Below are 21,119 nucleotides of genomic sequence, written 5' to 3'. Positions count from 1 at the left end.
ACAAGTCTCAGCTTCTAAGCTTAATGCTCGGGGAATTTGCGAAGTTTTGATGCGGGCTCTTGAGCGTTCTTGAGAATTCTGGGTTTGTGTTGATGAATGAGTGGGGAGAGAAGACGCGCCTCTATTTATATCTCCAGAAATGGGAATTCAAGGAGTCTGCGTTTCAATTTCTCTCAAGCACCCCACTAAGTAACCGTTAAACACACGACCTTGCAGTTAAATCGCCCACTACCCATCCAACTTCCGCAATTATCCACATTAACTGTTGTTATCTCATTAATCATGGGTTAATTACGGTTTAAATTCACATTTTTGGATTAACAAATCATTCACTTCCCTCCTTTTCTGATTAAATCAAACCCGACCCGTCATCCTTCCAAATCGGGTCTGGGGGGCAAGTTGTTTGGGTCCAATTTAGTCCAATTGGGCCTGGTCACTGAATGATCCAATTAAAAGCCCAAGGTTAAGGTTCAACTCTCCAAATGTGCTAAAGTCAAAAATCAAACATCCTCAAAGCCATGTCAAGGTCAGTCAACGGCCCAATCAGCTTGGCCCAGCCCAACTGACTTCCGGGCCCAATCCGCCTCCTTCATTAGCCAAGGTATAAAAGCCAACAATTTGGTCAATTCTTGGTAGGACAATAAAGCCTCAAGCAACTAAACTCTTGCACAGCTTTCTCTCTCTAATATACTGACTTAAGCATCGGAGGGGCCTTCCTCGGCGTCCCCCCCGAGGCTAGTTTACGTGTATTTGTTGTGCAGGAAACCCTCGGCTCCTGCGTCGTTCGGACCGAGACCAAGTTCCCTCAAGATAAAAGGATCTTCCGAGATTCGATTGTTTTCATCCGAAACAATTATTATTATTATTATGCTAGCTTTTGCTTCATCCTCGAAGTCTTGTGTCGAATTTGCTTCTTGAATTGTATTCCGTTCTCGTTATTATGGCGAGTTCTGGAAAAGATAATGAAGTACTCCTTAGTTTGGCCAATGGAAGTGATATCGATTGGGAGGACGAAGGAGGGGGAGATGAGGAGGATCAAATTGAATTGGCTATTGTGGGAAGGATTCATACTCCTCGTAATGTGAAAGCAAATGCCCTAATCAATACTATGAAAAAAGTCTGGAGTCCAAAACACGGCTGTGAGGCGAATATCATCGGGGACAAAGTTTTCTATTTCCAATTTCATCATTGGAAAGACAAGCAGTTTGTTATGGACTCTCAACCTTGGCATTTTGATCACCATGTCATGGTCTTGGCGGACGCAAAAGGTAACTCTAAGCCCTCTGAAATTCCGTTACATTGTGTACCTTTTTGGATTCGGGTGTACGATTTACCTTTTAAGGGTAGAAATAATGAGGACAATGCTAGGAGATTAGGGAATAAAATTGGAAGCTTTGTTGCCATGGACAAATCAGATGTAATAGGGATCAATAAATCTTTAAGAATTCGTGTTAATATTGATGTTAATAAACCTTTGATGAAGACGGTGGAACTTCGAACGGGTAGGGGAATAATGGAGGTGCCTATTAAATATGAGAAACTACCTGTGTGTTCTGTGTTCTGCTATATCTGTGGTTTGTTAGGCCATGGGGAGAAGGATTGTGATGATAATGTGATCACGAGAAAATTCAATGAACGGCTACGTGTGTCTACCCCGTGGAAAGCTGCAAAAAACGAAGTGAAAGATGATGAGGGAGAGCTGAGCAGTGCTGTTCGAAGGCTCTTTATCACCAAAAATTCTCATAATACTGGTGGAGTAGGAGAGATGGGAGTAGGTGCAAATAGAGGAATTTCGAAGATAGCTAGTGAGCAAGTGACTGTCAGTCATGGTGAAAAATCTGCAGAGTTTTCGAGTGCTGTTCATGATAGTAATACCTTGGAGGAAGGGGGTAAGAGTGGTGAAAAGTCGGGAAAAAGAATAGAGCCTTTAAATACCTCTGTTGACACAAGCAGGAAGTGTGAGGACGGGGTTATTGAGGCTCAGCTAGTGAGAGTACCAAAAGAAGTTGGTACAAAATGGGGCATGGGACAATGGAAACGAGTAGCAAGGGAGGGTGGGGAGGGAATATTTAGAAGACCATTGCTGCAGAGACAGGGAAACGTTCAAGGGAGGGGGAAGACATGGCAGAGCAAGAGTTACACATTGGGAAGATCATCTATACGACATTACCCGGTGGCGTGGGGCCCTTGGCGGAGGTTGGTGTTGACCAACCCCACCGTACCCAATGAGTATTCTAGCTTGGAACTGTCGGGGAATGGGCAACCCCCGATCAGTTCGGCGACTTCGGAAGTGGAGTCACAAGTATTGCCCGAGGTTACTATTTATTTCTGAGACTATGGTTGAAAATAAGGTAGTAGAGGACCTCAAAGGGAGCTTGGGCTATTATGGAGCTTTCGGTGTTTCTAGCATGGGTAAGTCAGGGGGATTATGCATTTAATGGAAGGAGAGCATTGACTTTCGTCTTGTGTCCTATTCCCATCACCACATTTGTGGGGATGTGTGGAGTGAAGGGAGCTTGAAGTGGAGGTTCGCAGGTGTTTATGGGTGGTCTAAGGCCGAAGAGAAAGTTCACACTTGGCAGCTCATTAGGCAACTCTGTGATGATGATGTCCCGATTTTATTGGGAAGTGATTTTAATGAGCTTCTTTCGTACGATGAGAGAGAAGGTGGAGCCCTCGGGGAAAGAAAAGAGATAGAGAATTTTCGTGAAGCCCTCCTTGATTGTAACCTAAGGGACTTGGGGTACAGTGGAACTTGGTATACATGGGAACGTGGGAGAAATCCTTCCACCCGGATTCGTGAAAGATAGGTTCCTTGGGTCGATGTCGTGGTGCTCTTTATACACAAATGCTTCTGTTGAACACATTGTGCGCATCAAATCTGATCATGCTCCCATTTTACTCAGATATGATGATGCTCCTGGGAAAAAGAAGAAGAAAAAGAAAAAAGCTTTTAAGTTTGAGACGTATTGGCTCACCGAGGATGGTTGTGAGGATGTAATCAAAGGTGCTTGGGAAGGGGCAGGGAACCTGAATGTGCTTGGAAAAGTTGCTGTTGTAGGCAGAAGCTTATCTAGGTGGAGCGATGAACACTTCAATATCCTTGACAAGCAGATTGCAGCGACAGAAATTGCCTTGAAAAATGCCCAAATGATGCCGACCAGTGAAGAGAGTTGCAAAGAATGTAATGAGATCGAGCAACGCCTTGAGGATTTACAAGAAAAACAGGAAGCTTACTGGCACTTGAGATCCCGAGTAGCCGATGTTAAAGAATGTGACAGAAATACTAAGTATTTTCACCACAAGGCTTCACAACGCAAACGGAAAAATACCATCAGCGGCCTTGTGGACGAGAGTGGTGTCTGGAGAACCGAGGAAGAGGATGTGGCAGCGATCATCAGCAATTATTTTGAAAATATTTTCACCTCGTCAAATCCCACTAACCATGATCTTGAGCAGGTTCTTTCAAATGTGCCGGAGGCTATTTCTCATGCTATGAATGCAATGCTCATGAAACCTTATACGAAGGAGGAGGTGTATGCGGCTCTAAAGCAAATGCATCCTAGTAAGGCCCCTGAACCTGACGGTATGCATGCCATTTTTATCAACGTTTCTGGCATATTGTTGGTGAAGAAGTTGCAAATTTTGTTATTGGAATTTTGAACGGCAATTCTTTCCCGGATTCTGTCAACAAAACAAATATTGCCCTTATTCCGAAAGTTAAAGAGCCCAAAAAAGCTGTTGAATTTCGCCCCATTAGCTTATGCAATGTCATTTATAAACTTGTCTCTAAATGTCTTGTGATCCGTTTGAAAGACGTGTTGTGTGAAATTATTTCTGAAAATCAGAGTGCCTTTGTTCCCGGCAGACTTATAACTGATAATGCTTTGATAGCTTTTGAATTATTTCACACTATGAAAAAGAGAAGAAAGGGTCGTAAGGGACACATTGCCATGAAGTTAGACATGAGTAAAGCGTACGATCGGGTAGAGTGGGGTTTCCTGAGACAATTACTTCTGAAAATGGGTTTCGATGGAAGATGGGTCAATATGGTGATGACTTTGGTTACTTCGGTGAAGTACTCCTTTGTAATAAATGGGAAGTGTGTGGTGCGGTTACTCCATCCAGAGGATTACGTCAAGGTGATCCCCTTTCTCCCTATCTATTTATTATTGTGGCTGATGCCTTTTCACATGTGATCCAGAGTAGGGTGAAGAGGGGTGACATTCATGGTGCAAAAGCGAGTAGGAAAGGTCTAGAAATCTCACATCTCCTATTTGCAGATGACAGTCTTCTCTTTACAAGGGCAAATCGAAAGGAATGCTCAAACATTGTTGATATTCTCAACCAGTACGAAGCAGCATCCGGGCAAAAAATCAATTATGAGAAATCGGAAGTGTCCTTTAGTAGAGGGATTGGGACTAAGCAAAAGGAGGGGATCTTGGATATTCTACATATGAAGAAAGTAGAGCGTCATGAGAAGTACCTTGGTATTCCGAATGCGTTGGGAAGGTCAAAAAGGGGTATTTTTGAGGCTCTCCTTGATAGAATCTGGAAGAAATTGCAAGGTTGGAAAGAGAAGCTTCTTTCTCAAGTCGGGAAGGAAATTTTGCTTAAATCGGTAGTACAAGCAATTCCGACCTATCTCATGGGAGTATACAAATTTCCTAGTGAGGTGATTAGGAAAAATCATGCGGCTATGGCAAATTTTTGGTGGGGCCAATGTGAAGGGAGGAAACGGATTCATTAGAGAAATTGGGACTCGCTATGTACCCTCAAATGTCTTGGGGTATGGGTTTTCGAGACTTAGCGGTTTTCAATGATGCTCTTCTTGGAAGACAAGTTTGGAGATTGGTGAGAAATCCGAACTCTCTGCTAGGCCGTGTAATGAAGGCAAAATATTACCAAAATTCTGATTTTTTTTGGCTCTTTTCTGGGTATTGGAGGAAGCTTCTCGTGGCGTGGTATATGGGGTCTAAGGCTCTTGTGCAAGAAGGTATTTTGTGGCGAATAGGGAATGGGAGCAGAGTTAACGTATGGTCAGATCCGTGGCTCTATGATGAGGTTGGCAGGTTTACAACCTCCACTCCGACTTCAGAAATCACTAGAGTTAACGAATTAATCAATTTTGAGCATATGGAGTGGGATTACAGCACTATTCAAGCAATTTTCAATGAGCGAGACAAGAAGTTGATTCTTGCCATCCCTCTGAGTGGTCGATGGCCAAGTGATGAGATTACGTGGGCGTTCTCAAAGAATGGATTCTACTCAGTGAAGACTGCCTATATGTTGGGGAAAGGCTGCAACTTAGATGATTTCCATTGTGCTTGGGTGGGAATCTGGAAGGCAAACGTAATCCCAAAGGCCCGTAATTTTTTATGGCGCCTATGTACTGAAACCCTCCTCTTAAAACACAGACATGTGAGACATCTCACTGATGATGACTGTTGTCCATGGTGCGAAGGTGAGTCCGAAACTTGGCAACACACTTTTTTTGACTATTGGAGAGTACGTGATTTATGGTGGAAGTTGGACTGTGAAGCTATGAGAAAGGATGTAAACTCTTTCTCCATTTGTGATCTTGTGGAAAGCTGGAAGAATTTGGATGAGATGACAAAAGTCAAAGGCATCTACTTGTTGTGGGGCATTTGGCAGGATAGGAATTTGAAGGTTTTCCAGGGAAAACACTCCAACTGATATGGTGATTGCTAGAGTGTTAAGATGGACTGATGAAAGCACAAAGCCTGAGATGAGTTCGTCCCGCGCCGCTGCTACTGCCGCCTGCATAAGCCCGAATCAGTGGGTTCCTCCACCTCCTGGCATCATCAAAATAAACTCTGATGCTTCGCTTTCTGAAGAGGGCTGGGTTGGGCTCGGTGTTGTTGCACGAAATAGCCTTGGTGAGATCGTGTTTTCTGCCACAAAAAGACTCCGTGCGTGGTGGTCAGTTGAGATAGCTGAAGCAAAAGCAATTGAATGGGCGATTAGACTTGGCTGTAAAATTGGTTGCAAGGAGATTATTATGGTGTCCGACTGCCAGATTGTTGTGTCTAGACTCTCCAGGAGTGCAACTCATCTCACTGATTTGGACTCGGTGTTATGCGATATTATGGCTCTAATTGTTCAATATACTAGCCTACAGTGGAGTCATGTGAAGCGTGCTGGCAATGAAGTAGCTCACTCTCTTGCAAAATTTCTTCCCTTTAATTTGGAGCAAATATGGGAACGCTATGTTCCTCCTGATGTATCCCCTTATGTTCTTATGGACACACTTGCTATTTAATGAAATCTTTTGCTCCCTTTCAAAAAAAAAAAAATAATAATAATAATACAAAAAAAATATATCTTAATCTATTTTCTTCTTGGCCTCAGTTGTGAATCTTTAGAGGGCTTAGGGCCTGTTTGATTCACCTTAATTTTGCTGAACTGAAATTATTTTTACTGAACTGAACTTATTTTTACTGAACTGAACTTAATTTTACTAAACTGAAATTATTTTGTTGAACTGAATTATTTTTACTGATTTTCTATTATAATTCTTCTTTAAGAAAATTGATTTTTTCTGAAATGAACTTATTTTTACCGAACTGAAATTATTTTTACTGAATTGAAATTAATTTTACTGAACTAAACTTATTTTTACTGAACTGAAATTATTTTTACTTAATATTATTTTTTTAAGGTGAAAAGAACAGGGCCTTACACTGGTGTTTTTACTGGTAGGGCCCATTAACTTTTTAATTACTTTTATTAAATAGATCTCGTCTTTAAGAGGTGGTTATTCTATAGGATAATTTGTCAATTACTACCGCAAGTTAATATCACTTTGTAAAATTACTACCCCAAATTAAAAAAGTTGTGAACTACTACCCAAAAAAGATGTTGCGATTACTACCAAACCCCTATTAAACCCAACTATGACATCATTATATCCCTTTAACCCATGTTTGACCATGGTTAAGGGCTTTAACCAGCCCCCCCCCCCAAAAAAAAAAAAAAATGAGTTAGGGATATAATGACGTCATGGTTAAGGGCTTTAACCCATATTTGACCATGGTTAAGAGCTTTAACCATGGGTTAAAGTGATATAATGATGTCATAGTTGGGTTTTAATGGGGGTTTGGTAGTAATCGCAACATTTTAAAAAATTTTGCGGTAGTAAACAACTTTTTTAATTTGCGGTAGTAATTTACAAAGTGATATTAATTTGCGGTAGTAATTGACAAGTTTTCCTATTCTATATTGTGTTTAATTTTTGGTTGGTTTGTGCGACGAGATTTCATAATCTTATCTAGAGCATCATATGAGTATTTTTACCTAAATAACTATGCATTAGTGGATTTCAAACTATATTAGTGTTAACTCACAAATCTGGCTACATCTTCTTAGCTTTACGACACAAGCTTCCTAATTCTGTTTTTATTTGTTTTATTTTTTTTATGAATTCTGTTTTTATTTGTTTTATTTTTTTATGAGTCCTAGCTCTTTTTCAAGGCTATCAATGCAAGGCATATTCCTTACCCATATTCCAAATCACATTTTTTTTAACTAATTAGAATTCAAGCTATCATCTTCACAAAAAAAAAAAAAAAAAAAAAAAAAAATCAAGCTATCATTACAATTATAATGCATGCAAATTTATTTATTTATAATTATATTGTACCAGAGTAAGTAATTGCTTGGGTCTTTGGGTATGGAATGAAGCTGAGTGGATACAAGAATAGAAAAAACATTGATTATATTTTAAGGCGGAAAAGTGCTTGATGAAAGGTTATTTTGGGATGAAAGGATTATTGATGAGATAAATGCTGGAATAGTATCGTTACTTATTTTTGGCCAAAATATATAGGCCACAAACTACAAGAATTTCCATATATACATCTTATGTCAACTAACTCTAATCAAACTATGATACGAGACAATATAGTTGCATAATCATAATTCATAAAACCATAGTCAGTTGATTCTACCAATTGGTTGTTGGTGTTGTGGTGATTGAGACTACACTTGATAGGCATGACCCGTATTCGATACCCCGCAACAACAATTGGGAGGGGACTGAAACTTAACCACCCAGAACTGATTTAATTAAAATGCCGAAGGTTTAAATATAAAAGAGAAATCACACGGTAGTTTGCAAATAAAAAGCTCAAAAAGAAAAAGTAAGAGGAAAAGAGAGTCTAATGATGAAGTTCTCTTAGCTTCTTCATCAAGAAGAAATAAAAATTCTGACTAGGTACTTGATTCCGGTTCTGCCAAACCATATTTGTTCTCAAAAGTCTCACTTTACCGACTATTAGCCGATGAAGAATAAAACTGTTACAATGGGTAACAATTATCATTGCAAATAAAGTTTTGTTGTTGGCTTCGTACAGATTAAGACACAAGATGGTGTGATAGGACTTTGTCTAATGTTCATCATGTTCCTGATCTAAAAAAGAATATCATCACTCTTGGCATTCTGGACTCAAAAGGATATAAGATTTCGGCTCAAGGTGGAGTACTCAAAATCTCCAAAGATGCTCAAGAAAAATTAAAGGCCATCAAACATAGAAATCTCTATGTAGTACAAGGATTTCTATTGTGCTTCATCATACTTAATTCTGACTCGGCAACAACACCCTTATAATGCGGGTCCAAGTAAGTCACTTTGTTATTCTAAACCTAAGTTTCAATCGGGTTTAGCATGTGACATATTCATTTAATGTCGATCATATGACAAGCGCATACAAAATTTGGTCCAAGGTGGAGATTGTAGGGTCGGGTAATTATGGCCCAAATTTTATGGCCTAACCCTAGCTTTACAGTGTCGGTGCATGCATATTATAGCTTTTGGTTTGAAGTCTTGATCTTGATTATTCTAGACAAAGCATAATCTTCTAGAATAATACACATTACTCAAGTAATGTCGGTCAACAGGTTCTTGCCGACTTTATCTATTACTCAATACTCATGCACCACTATATATATAAGGAAGTTTTGGCAGCCAAATACACAGAGAGCCACACATAAATACATATACCCTCATTGTAATTCTCTGCCAAATTTATATTCCTACAAATCCACTATACTTTTGTAATACTCTTTTTGTGAGTAATAGGAAGAGAGTCATATTGTAATCCAAATTCATAATCAAACCCTTAAAGGAATACATGTACTCCCTATTTTTAAATAGTGAAATAAAAATGCTCGTCGTTACATAAAATGTGTGTTCATTTATATTAATTATCTTGCCAATTAACAATTCAATTTATAATTTCTCAATTAAACACATTTTCACTTCCATTGCGCACTCACCTCCTTCAATATCTTTCGCCGGAATCCAAAATGGCTCCTCATTTTCACTAATCTTCTCATCCCATTAGACATCAGGTGTAATGATAAGCTCTAATTCTACATGTGAGCAGTAAGGGGCTTGAGTTCTCAGTTTGAACTTTGGAAGGTGGTTTGTTTATGCACTGTTGGAGAGGTGTTTGGACCCTTCTCCCAACCTTTTTTACAAACGATTAATTCCTTCTCTATCAAGTCAGTCCAACCTTTGTCCAAGATAACCTCAAAAATGGCTCTTATATACCTCTTAACACATTTCACAAAATAAAGCAAGACAACATATTACATATATAATTATCAGTTCTATGATGTGAAAAAACAATATACCTTAACTATAAGATTCATAACCTCAATAAGGGAAGCACTCTCCACTTTTGTGTCGGAAGAGATAACAATGAAATAATAATTGAATATCTGAAATCTGCCTAAAGATATTTTGAAAATTCTTTTCAACTCTATTTTTTCATCTCCCTCTAATTTAGCATTAATTGAAAAACAGTTGTAAAATCTCCATCTCCCCCATGTTTGGCGACATATGCACGCAAATGTCAACTAGGAGATTCATATTTTGATGCAATTATTATTCTTAGACAATGGAGATTCATTATCTTTGTCACTACAATCTAATCTGAACAAAATAAAACTAGTTAGATTTTGGGAAAATGTTAAATATTAATAGTCTATAAATAAATATAACTTGTACAACAAAAATATTAATATTTTTACAGCAATTGATTTGGGAATAGATAGGTTTTTGTACTACATAAAACATCAAGATTTGCCTTATAAATCGAATTTAAACATTAAGATTTGTCCTATAGTTTGAATTTAGACAAAATTTAACATATGACGATACAAATTAACAATAAAGAATAAATTACAGAATTCTACTCATCAATAAGCAAGAAAATTACGAGTATATAACGCTAAACCCTTGTTTAATTACAAGTATAAGTCAACCCAAATCCCCAACAAATTATAAAGAACAACAAAATTGATAATGATTAAACACAAATACTTTAATTCATCATGAATTGAAGCTAAATTCAACGATTTTTTTTTTTTTTTTTTTTTTTTTATTGAGAAACATACCTTTAAATCTGAAGGATTATACTATGTTGCTTCTACGAAAATACTGGAAAAGATGACAACAAGATTCTTTGATCCTTCTCACTAGAGAGTAGAAAAATGTCATCGGAACTTAGAGGGTTGTGTTTAGGAAAATTGGGTCTCTTTGAGTAGTACTGTTATGCAAAGTAGCAGAGAAAAGAAAAGTGATATGGGTTTGCGTGGGAAAATAGAAAAGTTAGGCGATTTATTTTTTCTTGAAATTTCAAAGCCCTTCGTAAATTCAAAACGAGTTTATGTTTTTTTTTTAAAAAAAAGTAAAATTCAAAACGAGTTTATGTTTTCGCTTAACCCGACTATTTTGTTGCGGAGTCTCCATATGAGGTCTGAAATAATATGTCAGTGGCATTAAAAAAAATCACATAAACAATTAAATTCAGTGTTGTTATCACTTTAAACAACTTTAATTGTTCGAAAAAATTGTCTATCCACCATTGCCACAAATGACATAAACAAACGAAATATCTCTATTTTTATCAAAAATTCAAAAAACAAATAAATCCAAACAGCACGAGAAAAATCATTCACTATTGTCAAAAAAAATAACAACTACCACAAGACGATTCATGTTTATATGGTCCCCATAAGTCACAGTATATCTTTTCAAAAAAAATTAGAGGCTTATTCTCACTTAAAGAAAAACTAGTTTTAGGGTGTTTAGCACAAAAACAAACTTCACATGCTTTGTTTAAACTAACCTTACAATTATGAACGGAGGGAGAAGTTTCACTACTTTGTTCGAAGGATGACCCATAAGCTTGTGCCATAATTGGTATCATCAATCAATTGTGATACCGAAAATAAATTACATCATATACGAAACAAATAACACATGTTTAAGAATAATTTTTTGAGTTTAGCTGAACCGAACCTTCCTTAGTGCCTTGTACAATTTTTCCATTTGGAAGACCAATCGGACTATACGAAATGTGTTGATTATCAAATAGCCATTATTTGTCATCACAAGTTACATGTCTAGAAGCACCTGTGTCTACAATCCACAAGGCATTGTCAAACTCACCATTCAAGCAGTTATCGGGAATTTTTGAGTCACCAAAAAAACCGGCAATGGCTTTCCATTGCTTTGCTAGCTGTAAACGTTTGAGAGGCACCTCATACTGACTCCATGGTGTTGGTATTGGCAGAAGACCTAGTAGTTGTAGCATTAGCTCTACCTAGGTTCCGCCCTTTTGCCACGGAACTGTGGTGCTTTTCCACGCTTTTGAAGGATTAGGCCACCATTTTGGAAAGCCTTTCAATTCGAAGCAACCTGAGACTAAGTGGTCGGTCTTCTTGCAATAGGTACAGTGCAACCCCGATTTATCAGGTTTGGTCTTCGAAGCCTGCTTGTTTCCCTTTACCTGGCGCAGTAAACGAAGGGTGAACCCATCGCATCTGGTGGTTGTTCAGTTGGTATTTGTTTGGCCTGCCGACACGTTCATCCTGCACAACTAATTGATAATCTCGATCAAGGCTTGTCAAGGGGTCTTGAAAGCGAATATTGGTGCGATTTTGAGCATAGTGAACAACCACATTAAAATTTCATGAAGACGTGTATTTTCCGCGACGCCTTTCATGCTCCATACCAGCTGTACACTGTCGCAACAATATCAAGCAATTAGAGGTTCATGGCTGTTCAATTCCTCCCATAAAGCCATGAGTTTACCAAAATAAGAAGCCACATACATATCCCGGCTTCGACAGCTCGCATTTTAGAATTGTTGATTTTACGTATTGAATTCGTGGGCCATTGACGATTGCAAACACATCTTGAGAGTCTCCCACAAAGCGTGTTGCATCCTTGTATTCGACAAAGTGCTATGACCTCGGGATCAATTGTATGTATTCCTTAGCCATGAAATCAACATAGCATGTATAGTGGTCCAATCCGTCTAGTGCACGGAGAAGAAGGAGAATTTATTGTTCCGTAAAAAAAAAAAACGAATTTGCGACGTGCCTCGAACGCGGTTTGAATCTCATCGGCCCACTCATTGTACTTTTCACCACGAAGGCGGGTCAGAGTAATGAATTCTCCAGGACGGTCGTTAGGACCAAGGTTATACAAAGAAGGTGATATCTATGCGTGGTGGAGGAGGCGGCAACATATCACTAGCCATAGTGGTTTTTTTTTTTGATGAACGACTGATACCATATCAAATTAATTAAGGCTCAAAGCTTAACCCTCTTCTTATCTAACCCTTAAATCTGCCTAAAATAAACCCAAGCTTGTTATACACTTATACCTAGTTGCAACCTAATAAAAATTCTTATAATTATAAAAAAATATTTATTTTTATTTTTAAAATTTTGATAATTTAAAGGGGGAAAAAAAAAAAAACCCTCCCTTTCCCTGTTTCCCATCACTGCCCGCCACCCCCTTTGCCAGCGGCCAACCCAGTCCCTTGCGACCTATCTGTTTAAGGTAATACACTGTAACCCTGTTTCTGAATTCAATTATTTGCTTAACTATACATAAAGTATATTATATACTATAAGAAATTCCTAGATTAGTTGAAATTGGGTATAGCTTAATTTCTGAAGATTTAATGGAAAGGGGGCTAATTAGTGAGGAATTCACCTCTCTATAACAGTTGGATTGTGGGTTTATGAAATCTGATGATGGGGAATTTGGAGTTTGATATATTGTAGCGCGAATTTGGTTATGTGTAGTTCAACTTGAATATCTTCAATTTATTCCAATCTTTGAGTATTTACAAACTGAAATTGTGTTAAATTTTTCGTATAATTTTGATGTAGCTGGTTGAAAATTGAATACCCAAAACAGCATAAAGAAAACATAGTGATAAATTTGTCAACAAGAATCACAGAGAAATTGCCCTTTCTTGAAGTTCTAGGCAGCCCCGTGGTTCTCTTCTAGAGGTACACATTCATTTAGTTTATTACTCGCCCCGTCCTAAAAAGATTGCTCCATTGCATTACGAATATATAGTAATGGGGCAATATTTTAGGGACGGATTTTATCACACAACATAAAACTCGTACAAGTGTTTTTTTGTATTATTATACAGTTTAAAAAGGTATAATTGAACCTGAATCAGGTCTCTTGGATTCCAGGAGTGTCCAGACCAGGGTGTGTGCATTTGAAGCAGCCTAGTCTTCGGACCTTTTCTGGGGTTCGGGCGAAAACGGTTGCTAGTTTTGATAGTTGTGATGGTGCTTTAAAGGATGGGACAGGGGTTGTTCTTCCTGCAACTAAAGAGTTTGCAGTGCAAGCAATTCAATCAATAAAATCAGGAAAAGTTATTGCTGTGCCAACTGATACATTGTATGGCTTTGCTTGTGATGCTTGGTATGCTCTTGAACTACTGATTTACTGCAATGTGCATTCTTTTAAATTTTACATCTTTGTTGAGTTTCATGTTATTGTATTTGTATATGTAATATGTTCAATTGGATGAATTTGGGAGATAATGTGATGAAGAGACCTATTGATAAGGGTATCTGAGATCAAAAGACCGTGATATCTTAAAGCAAGTTGGATAAAATAAATGTGAGAAATTTATGGTGTTTGTATTACTCAGGGTAGTAGTATATGGTATAAAAATAGGAACTTAGTTTTAAACAAGAGGCGGTTAAGGTCAGGCATAGATTTAAATGAATTCCTAAATATGCTAAGTTATGCTTAAGAGGGTAATAAGTTATGCTGTTACCTTGGGAAATTTTTTTACTAGTATGATGTTTGTGATTAAGAGCTAGACCATGAAGTTTGTGTTGGAAATCTAAAGAGTTACAAGCTAGGACAACTTCAAAGACAAGTTGGAACATTTTGAACTTTCCAAATAGCATAAGTATGTGGTCTTCAATTCTTCATTATGGGAGTATTGGTAGATCATGACAGACAATTCTTACTTAATTACTTCATTCTACAATGGAGCTGGGTAAATCTAGTCTTACCATGAGGTGGGTATCATGCGGGTTAATAATGTGTGACCTTATATAACTGATCTACTAATACCTGTTATTTATAATGCAAGACTCTCTACCACAGTAACCAACTAACTACATCCCTGTTTCCTTTCTGTATCTCTATAGCATTGAGGTCAAGAAAGTAAGGATATTTAAGATCTTTTTTAAAATGCACAATGCAGTCTCATGAAACAAGTTGCTAGCCTGAAATGTCAATATGAATTTGTTTCCGACTTTCTGAGCCTATTATATTTGACTTTCATGTTTCTGCAGCTCTAGAGAAGCTGTCAACAAGATTTATGAGATCAAAGGCCGCAAGCTTACCAGTCCTCTTGCAATATGTGTTGGGGATGTGTCAGAAATTAATCGTTTTGCATTTACAAATCATTTGCCTGATACTTTGCTTGACGCGCTCCTTCCTGGTCCTGTGACTTTAGTTTTGAGGCGAGGTTTGTAACTATTTCTTTGATTCTTAATAGTTTGTTTAATAAACAAAAATGTATAAGTTAGATGCTTGCTGCTTTTGTAAGTACATTTTAGCTCATAAGCTAAATAAAGAATGTTGTTGTGAAGAGGTAAATATACCATGCTGTCTACTCCCTCCATACAAAGTTAATTCACACATATTCTTGACCCTTTAAAATTGATGATCACCGTGAATTCTCTGTATTATCCTCTATATAAGCTGTCTTCTCATATGCTCTCCGCCACACCATTCAGGTGGGGGTAATATTTGGAACCAATCATAATCTTTTTATAAGGTGACCAATATATCCAACTATCCCAAGTTATCATATCAATCCCAGATGGAGGGAGTTCTATCAATAACTGGTTAACTTTAACACTTGATGGTTGATCTGTCAACTGATAACAACTTATTTCAGGAGAGGCAAGTATTCTAGAGAAGTCATTGAATCCAGGGATAGATAGTATTGGTGTCCGAGTGCCTGATAGTGATTTTATAAGGATCATTGCTCGGGGTTCTGGAAGTGCATTGGCTCTTACTAGTGCAAATTTGACTGGACATCGTAGCAGTGTCTGCATCAAAGATTTCGAGAGTTTGTGGGGACACTGTGCCTATGTGTATGATGGTGGTGAGCTTCCCATGGGCCGTGCAGGATCTACAATAGTGGATTTGACAAATCCTGGAAAATATAAGATAAAAGACCTGGCAGGTTAGAAATCTAATTGACCCTTCTGGTCTGTATGTTTCTGTGCTGATTAGTAATTGTTTTAGTATGATGATGTTAAATTCTTATGTCTTATATTTGAATATTTGCAGTGCAAGAGAAGAAACTATTGAAATCCTGAAAAATCATTTTCTTGTAGAAGAGAAGACTGATAATTTATGATGAATCAACTGAATAAGCAGCTATTTAATTACAAATATGTAGATTGCACGGAGGCATGGAGCAGCATGAGCTAATTGTTGGATTTGATAGGCCTTCTAATGCTCTGGATTGTGTGCAACTCTGAAGGCGTCTAACTTTGCATGTTAAAATTTTGTTTATATTCGCAGATTGTAATGCTTTGGTAGTTTGGTGTAATTTAATCATATAGCGTTCAGACTAGGACTAGCTAGAAATGGATAGCAGTTAAGTGAACAAGATGAGTTCCTCTAAGATTAGACTAAATCAATTTCTATATTTCTACTGCCAAAAAGTGTTATGCATGAGATCCTAAGGGTTGTATGAGATTAATTATATATATAAATATGATGGCTACTTGTTCTATACATTATTGCTAATTTCTGTGCGAAATCATTGAGGTCTCATTCTCATGTAGAGGTTGAGGACCTGCGATAGAGCTTGAGAGTGGTACATTTGGTATAAATGTTGTTCAAACACCATCTTCAAGGATAATTTGCTAGTGTGAGAATGTCCTCCATCAGATGAACAAGTATGTGTATGTTAGTGCAGCAGATGACAGATCTAAAAATGTAATGCATCACCGGCTCACCGCCATTTAGGTTTCACCCTTGGCTAGACCATCTCAGGTATTACACAATTGGGTCAAAGGAGTATATTTATATATAAATCAGATGGTGTATACGGAACTAATTTTGTTTTTTTCTTTTCTTTTTCTTAATATACTATCAACAAACTTCTCCTTGCAGAAGGAAAATTATGATTAGCTGAAGGTCTGAGGTACTACAAGTCACCAATGTGCCAAGTTTTGGTTATTTGTTGATTTTCACGTCTTCCAGTTTATTGGTCTGCTAGTTTAGAAACGCTAGATTCAAAGATTGCCTGTAAATGATGTTATTTTGTCAATTCATTTTTACACCACCTTTTTTGTTACCTACCTGTTTACATCATTATGCCTCTACTGAAAGTCTGAAATCTCTCAAACTTGTGCGTTGAGAGGATGATAATCCTTAAACCACTCATGTTCGTTTTTGTTGTGTTTGTTGGTAGTTATCTTCAAGCTCCTGGGTTTTTATATAAGGTGTATCATACCTTTTCCAAACCATGACAGTTTTATAACAGATACTGCATACTACTCCATATAACTGATAAATACCATAATAACTTGTAAGGCAATTACATAACAACTTTCTCGGGTCTATAAGCCATAAGAACGAGTCATATTTAAACAACTACAACAGATAATGTTCTATAAACTGGAATCTATGTTATTCAGAGAAGCTTTCTGGAGCATGAACTATTAATTTCTGAATTAAAAAATGTAGGTACTTTCAAACACTACTCTTGAAAGCATTCCTGATCTTCATGTAAGCGAATGCAAGCAGAATTGTTCACCCAAAATTCGTATTGCATGGCATATCAGATTGTATGTGCAGATGAGAATGAATTAAGATCCAAGTTCTTTAAACGCATAAGCGATTTCACATGTCCTTTTGATGTGTGAAACTCCTGTAACCTGCAAGTTTCAGGGTCTCATTAATAAAGCTAAAAAAATTACAGGGTCTCTAATAATATAAGAAATTGACTAAAGACCTGGCTATTTCTGCACGCCTTTTGGCCTGTTCAGCAATCAGACTACAACTCCGTCTTCGAGTTACAGGTTGCTCCTCACCCTCGAATTCCCACTCTTCCTTTCCGTAGTCTTTCTTAGAACTAAATGCAGTCTGATGAAAACACAAACAATGCATGATAAAAGCAGATAAATATAGGGAAAGCCTTCTCCTTTTCAAAAATAAATAAGAATTAAGAAAGTCCAGCTATGAGTAATGAGTTCCTGACCTTCTTGTCAAATAAAAGATTCCAAGCTTCTCCGCTTAGAGCGTAACGGACTATGAACTTGATAATATCAAGAGGGAAATAGAAAACCAGACTGTATAGCCATATGACACCAAACCCAACCCCATCCAATCCCACTGATTGAAGCAAAACCAATGTTTGCATAAACTGTTATCAATGAGGCAACCTGAAAATGCAAGGAGCAAAATTATGAATTATGTGCAAGGAAAAGGATAAAAGGTTTAATGTATCACTTACCAGTTGGGCTACGACGAATGCAGACATGAGAAGCACTCCTGGTCTCTCCAGAAATGACCAGCTCTGGCTGCGAGTAACAAAGATGAGGGCCTGACTGATAACGCTTACTTGCAGATATATAGCAGATGAAATTTTCTCAGAGTTTCCGGATAGAGAACTCACACCAAAATGCTTCTGATACAATTGATGAATGTATAAAAGCATGAGGAATGTAAGTAGCCAAAACTTCAAATGTCTGCATTACTCTATACAGTAACCATCTAATACCTCAAGAAATCTGTGCATTTTATAACCCAGTAAAATAATACAGTGACTAAGGCAAGATATGTCCCTATGACAGTGCCAATTGCAAAAATCTCAAAAAGTTTCCAGCTGTCAGGACTAGGAGATGGTCTGACACGATCTTTGGAAATGGTCATGATGGTTCCTGCATTAAAGTTAGATGTACAAGAATTAAGGCTAAGGGAGGAACTTTCACGCAGAAAAGAATGAATTAGTCCAGAATTCGTGCTGATAATGAGGATTAGCAAGAAGTCTTAAAACATACTCCGTTATATTCTCAAGTCTTACTGTAAGATGGAGTGATTAGAAACAAATAAATAATCATTATGCAGAAATGATGTGAAAAAAAATATGATTTCAACAGGAATTACCATCATTTAATATTGCTATGATCAGAACCATGAACGGAGGGAAGTCATACTCCCAGATTAAGGCCAAAAGCATGAAACCAAGCTGAAACAGGACAACATCTTTTTTTAGCTGTCTTGTAATTACATAGAATAAGCTTTTACAAAGAGTTTTGTTTGAGTGTTTGGGGGATGTTGGTGGTTTTGGGTGGGGGGCGGTGGGGTTAGAGAATCCAACATACCACAATGCGGATGGTTATGGAGACCGCGTATATCTGAAAATGTTAAATTAAAATTACTAGTGAGACATAAACCATCAATACTGGGCAAAACATAATTCTTTAAAACAGAAATTAACTGTGTAGTTTTTCATCCTCTGGAATATGGCCCGGCTAGTCAGGACAGCACTGATAATCACACTTAAGCCAGGTTCTGTTAGTACAATATCAGCTGCACTCCTTGCAGCATCTGTAGCATCTGCCACTGCTATTCCAATATCTGCCTTCTTTAAGGCTGGTGCATCATTCACACCATCCCCGGTCATTCCCACAACATGTCGCTTTTCTTTCAAAATTTTCACTATTTCATACTTGTGTTCTGCAAGCCAGTCGGAGTCACAGCATTAATCAAAAGGGCAGTGGTGATAGATAATGTGTACATTTCATTTCCCCTCTTAACTGCATAAGTAAATGAACCTATACTTGTATGAAATAGTTATATTTCTTCAACATGAATAACCATGAACTCGAATTCAAGAATATAACAGGACTCAGACATAGAGACAGTTATACTGGAGGTTGGGGGGGGGGGGGGGTTGGGGAGATGCATTTCTCTCCAATTGGTGTTTTCTGACAGATTTAGCTTCTAAATTACTTGGCATTATAAGTTGGATTTTTTTTTTTAATTGATAAAAATGCATAATATGCTGGAGAAAAAGTTTCTTTCCTGTACCATCTTTACTTCCCAACAACAACATATTGCATGCAACTGCTGATTCATCTACAAGACTGACCTGGGAAAACACCGGCAAAGCCATCAGCCATTTCAACGAGCTCTTCTATCGGAAGGGCTACAGTTTCTTCCTTGTCATGTCCCAACAGTGATGATGATGGATACATATTAGTTCCCATACCAAGGCGTCGACCAGTCTCCTTTGCAATTGCCAGTTGATCACCTATTGCAGGAAATTGGATAAAAAGTAAAACATTCAAGGAAGGGAAAGGATAGAGGATGGATGAAATGCAAAAGGTACCTGTAATCATCTTGACACAAACTCCAAGATTAAGAGCTCTTCGAATGGTCTCAGCGCTATCATGCCTTGGGGGATCAAAAAGAGGTAGCAGTCCACAAAACATCCAAGGGCCTCCTGGACTTGACTTTGTTTTCTCTGGAATTTCCTGTAAATTGCAACAAGTTACTCTTAAGTGTCCACGTTTATGAGGCTACTATTAAGAAGTAAAAATCATTGCATCTTCACAAAATTGGTTACAAAAATGACAATTCAGTATGGATTCCACCATATACAAGGACTACCAGACCAAGGAGGTCAAGATGTCAGTAGCAATAACCCTACCTAGTCAGAGGGGACTAGTATAATCACATCTTACCAAAATTGTTCAATGATCTCAATATACTCAAATCTCAACCATACTTATACGTCAAACATTATCCCTCTAATGGTGAAAATGTAGACTGTATTCAGTCTTTTCCGGCACTTACAGAGAGGTTGTTTCTAATTGTATCTGAATCCATTTATTTCATCATAATATTCATAACTGAGACACAGACTGGTGTAAATTTTGGCTCTACTAGAAATGGTAAAAGTATTTTGAATCTCAATCATTCACTTTAAAATTCTATGAACCAATCTGCATTTAAGTACCAGAATTATGACAGCACTGATTGAACAAATAACAAACTGATACTAACTCATCAACTAAACACTCAGCATCACAAAATAGTACTGAGAACTTCAAAAAAAAAAAAAAGGGAAATATTTCAGAAATTTTCTTGAGTCAGATGTGAGAATCCGAAAGAAAAGAAGGATATCAGGGATGTCTGTACCTGCAAGGCAACTGCAAGAGACCTCAATCCCTTTTCAGCAAATCTGTCAATCATTTCTAGCACTTTTCCAGCAATCTCATTTTTCTCTTGGCAGAGAGCTAGAATCTGGAAAGGAAAAAGACAGAAGGTGGTTTATATAGTGACAAATTATAATCGTTGCACAATTGATCACAAATTATTATTTATCTAGAAATGTGAGGCAATGACAGTATTATCAGAGATACTCTCAAGTCTCAAACAATTTAGTACTTGAATCAATAACCATACATTTATCAACTTTGTTATAACCTGATGAGGTCTTAACATCAGAAGTTCTAATAGATACCACTATTTTTATTGCAAATTTGGGGACTATGATACTTGATTTCAGCTATTAAAAACAATGCACACAAAATTCAGGAAACTTAATTTTATTTGAGTTGCATGCCTGTTCAGGGGCTCCTTTGCTGGTTCTGTACCATTTACCATCACTATCTATGTAAGTTATAGCTGTACGCTTTGTCAACAGGATTAAAAGGCAGGAAGTGAATTTCTTGGATATTTGCGCGTGCCTGCAAGAAAAAGTTAAGCATGATAATGG

The 21,119-nt window shown here is 37.5% G+C and overlaps 2 pseudogenes; one reads left to right on the top strand and one right to left on the bottom strand.

Annotated features, from left to right (window-relative positions):
- Positions 1 to 5,698: 5,698 nt before the first annotated feature.
- Positions 5,699 to 15,855, top strand: LOC110684444 (annotated as a pseudogene).
- Positions 15,856 to 16,841: 986 nt separating this feature from the next.
- LOC110684443 lies at positions 16,842 to 20,671 on the bottom strand (annotated as a pseudogene).
- Between the last annotated feature and the right edge of the window lie 448 nt (positions 20,672 to 21,119).

Source organism: Chenopodium quinoa, unplaced genomic scaffold (genome assembly GCF_001683475.1).
Source record: "Chenopodium quinoa cultivar QQ74 unplaced genomic scaffold, ASM168347v1, whole genome shotgun sequence".
NCBI lineage: Eukaryota > Viridiplantae > Streptophyta > Magnoliopsida > Caryophyllales > Amaranthaceae > Chenopodium > Chenopodium quinoa.
This window is presented reverse-complemented; position numbering and strand designations above follow the sequence as displayed.